The 3,883-nt window shown below is 42.4% G+C and overlaps 1 pseudogene; it reads left to right on the plus strand.

Annotated features, from left to right (window-relative positions):
• Nucleotides 1-3,220: 3,220 nt before the first annotated feature.
• On the plus strand, nucleotides 3,221-3,556 carry LOC148123563 (large ribosomal subunit protein P1 pseudogene; annotated as a pseudogene).
• The last annotated feature ends 327 nt before the right edge of the window (nucleotides 3,557-3,883 follow it).

The raw sequence follows: 3,883 nt of genomic DNA on the forward strand, positions 1-3,883 counted from the left end.
GAACCTCTAGCTCCTCTGGCATCCGGGAGGTCCTTAAAAAAGAGTCTCTTTGATAGCTGAGATCTGACATACTTACTCATTGGCAGGTTACCTGAGTCATTCTGAGGAAAGCCTCTATGCTTTTCAGCCCCTCATTAAATCCTGAATGAAAATAGCCTGACTCAGAGATGTGTTCCTCAGGCCTTTCATCACTGTGAAAAATTACCTAAAAGCTGCAATTTGAGGGAGGGAGGATTTATTTTGGCTCATGGTGTCACGGTTACATGTTGTGGTCAGCTGATTCCTTTGCCATGGTCCTGACAAAAAATATGGGGAAGTATGTGGTAGACCAAAGCTACTCAACTGATAATGAATATGAGTCAGAAAGAAACAAGAAGGATCCAGAAACCAACATACGACTTTCCAGGGATACTCTTTGCTCAACTAAGCCCCACCTTCTATAATTCTATTACCTCTCAGTCATTCAGATTTTCAGTCCATCAACAGATTAAGAAAATATGTGTGCCACACAGTCATTTAGGATAGGACGATTAATCAGATGGAATTACATATAGCCCTTATGATCCAATCATTTCCCCTGTCTTAATTTTCACTATCATGTTGTGATTAAATACCTCACCAAAAAGTATTTTAGGAGGAAAAAGGTTTATTCAATTTACAAGTTCAGGTTATAGCTCATCATAGCAAGGAAGTTACAGGGTTTGAAGCAGTCATTCACATCCACAGCTAATAATAAAGAGAAATGGGTGTTGCAAAAGAGTGGCAGGCCACTTCCGGCTGCCCGACTCCTTGCTAGCTTTACCTGAAATAATGACATGGAAACTGTATTCATTCAAACACTACTTGGCCCATTACCTCCAGCCTCTTAATGGCTAACTCTCACATATTGATCAAACCCGTTTCTATTAATCTGTATCTCACCACGAGGTTGTGGCTTACCGGGAAAGATTCAGCATGTCTGACCTGGCTGCTTCATGGCAGGCAGCTCTCTGCCTCTGCTTCTTTCTCCCACAATTCTGTTCTGTCTACTCCACCCACCTAAAGGTTGGCCTATTAAAAAGGCCAAGGCAGTCTCTTTATTAACCAATGAAAGTAACACATAGACAGATGACCCTCCTCCATCAAACGGGTGTGTGTGGGCTCCACTCCCTTACTGTGCTCAGCTCGATTTCCCATTCATACAAGTCAGGAACTCTTTTGCCTAAGAAATGATGCCACCCACAGTGGGTTGAGTCTTTCTGCACCAATTAAGTTAATGCCCATAGACATTCCCAAGGGCCAATCAGATGCTGGCTCTCACTGAAGCTATTTTCTGCAGTGATTCTAGATTGTGTTAATAAGTTGACAACTAAAATTATTACACCCCTCAAAGTTCCTTCTCTGAACACTGCTGTCATTGGGGATAAACCCTTGATATGCGAGCCTTTTTGTGGTATACTTCATATATAAGCCATAGAAAGATGTTAAGCATTTAAACTCCCTCATTGAAAGTAATAAGTATTTTTTTAAATCTTGTTTTCAAGATCCTTTTCACGCCATACTCACAAGCTCTCTGAAAACAAGTAATGCAGGAATATGGTTTCTCTCATTCTTCTCTCTCCTTCCATCCCCAAATGCTTGTGGTTAAAAAAAGAGAGAGCTTTCAGAGAGGGCAAGTCATTAATCAAAGCCAGAAAGTGGTCCCTTTAGGCTTGGCCTCCTCAGTCTTATCACTGGGAGACAGGTGCCCCCTTGGTGGCACAGTAAAACATATCTATCTGATAGCTGACTTGCTGAAGCGAAATGCCAATGATACAATAACTTTTATTACAAAGTTTCTCAGAACATGCAGGCGGCTTCTTTGAAAAATAAAAACTGGAGGGACAAAAAGGCAGAGAAAAAAATAGCAGACTACTCTCAGACTGGAAAATGTGAACTACTGCTGATAGTTATCACGGGAGACTATTTTAAAACGCTTCGGCCTGAAAACATCCATACTGTATCCCATAGAAGAAAGAGTACTATAAAATAACAAACTAAATCAAATAAAAAAGGGCCAGCCCCATATGCTTGCCCTGTAGGGAGTGGCAACTTGTGGGAAAATTTGGTTTCCTGTTTCTCACGTGGCCTGCCCTGTCTACAGAGGGTGTGCACAGCATCACCTTGACTTGTCAATAACAAGGATCTGACCTAAAAAGGTGTATCAGTCACACAAACCAAATTTGGCCTGATGGGAGTTTGAAATTTGGGTATGTGGTTTTGCTCCCGGCACTATTGGAACTGACAGCTTTCTAAGCTTTGCTTTTCTACAGTCTGGACACAATCTATGCATTTCATATGCCCCTCCGGCCATTTCTCTTTTTACTACAGATGCCCTCATAGTCACAGATTCTCTTAAAGATGCTGAGTTTATTAATGAGGATGGTTTTCCTAAAGCCACCAGATGTCATATTAGCTCAGCATTTGTTGCCTAATTCTTTTATACTTTTTGCCTCTTCTCCACTTTAATTTCACGCCTATGAAATTGAGAGCCTACCAAGGGCAAAGCTCCAAGCCTCACAGAACAACTTCCTAAACCAACTCTTTACTCTTCCTACGATGTAACTACAGAATCAGTAAGGAGGCAGGTGGTCTTTTCGGTCCTTATCTTATCTTACTAGATACATACAACAAACACTAAGATCTAATAGATTCAGAAAGTTACAAAAGTCCACACTCTCAGACAGATACAGGACTGGTCCACTTATCTTATTAAGAAATAAACTGATTTGAGAGGCTGCCACTGTTTTGACCCAGATAAAAATCCTCATTGCTGAGCTCTTCTCTGAAGTCATGGCGATCACTAGGATTATTGTTCACTTCATGTTCATAACATGAAGAGGAACTGCAGTGTAACTTCTCCTTGGCATTATTTGTCATCAAAATGGTCCAATGTTATGACTCCATGGCACTGCTTACCAATGCTACAATAATATCAGGAGCCAGGGCAGAGTCTATCTCTCTGAAATATTGACTCATTTGACATATCTAAGCAACCCACTAATTTGAGCCTTTATTAGATTCACAATTCACATAGAAGATTTTTTCATTTTTTCGCCATACTGCTTCTATTTAAAACACTTTCTGTCGCTTTTCCTCTGCTGCTACCAAGGTGCTCAGTCCTTCCGAGGAAGCTAAGGCTGCAGTGGGGTGAGGCCCTCACTTCATCCGGCGACAAGCAATGTGCCTGGTAGTCTGCAGCATGGCCTCCGTCCCTGAGTTCGCCTGCATCCGCCCTCATCCTCCACGACGACGAGGTGACGGTCACGCAGGATAAGATCAATGCCCTCATTAAAGCAGCTGGTGTCAATGTTGAACCTTTCTGGCCTGGCTTGTTTGCAAAGGCCCTGGCCAATGCCAACATTGGGATCCTCATCTGCAATGTAGGGGCTGGTGGACGGGCTCCAACAGCCGGAGCAGCACCAGCAGACGGTCCTGCCCCCTCCACTACTGCTGCCCCAGCTGAGGAGAAGAAAGTGGAAGCAAAGAAGAAAGAATCCGAGGAGTCTGATGACAGGGCTTTGGTCTTTTTGACTAGGCATTTTGCCACCATGGCTAATGAAAATATGAACCAAAAAACAAAACAAAAAAAAAAAACCAAAAAAAACCAACATCTTTATGTCGTTGTTCTTTTCTTTCTCTCAATAACAATTTATTTTGATCTTGTCTGTAAATGTTGCATAGACTTCCTCCAATTGCTAACTGTGAGAAAAATATCCACTAAAAAGCATAGGTGGGTGGGTGGGGCCGGGAATGGAAAGGAAAAGAGCAACTGCAAAGCAAAAAGGGAAAGAAGGAAAGGGAGAAAAGGAGGGTGGGAGAGAAAGAAGGAAGGAAGGAAAGGTCAAAACAGGAGTGGCGGGGG

This window comes from Myodes glareolus, chromosome 1 (assembly GCF_982192425.1).
Source record: "Myodes glareolus chromosome 1, mMyoGla1.1, whole genome shotgun sequence".
NCBI lineage: Eukaryota > Metazoa > Chordata > Mammalia > Rodentia > Cricetidae > Myodes > Myodes glareolus.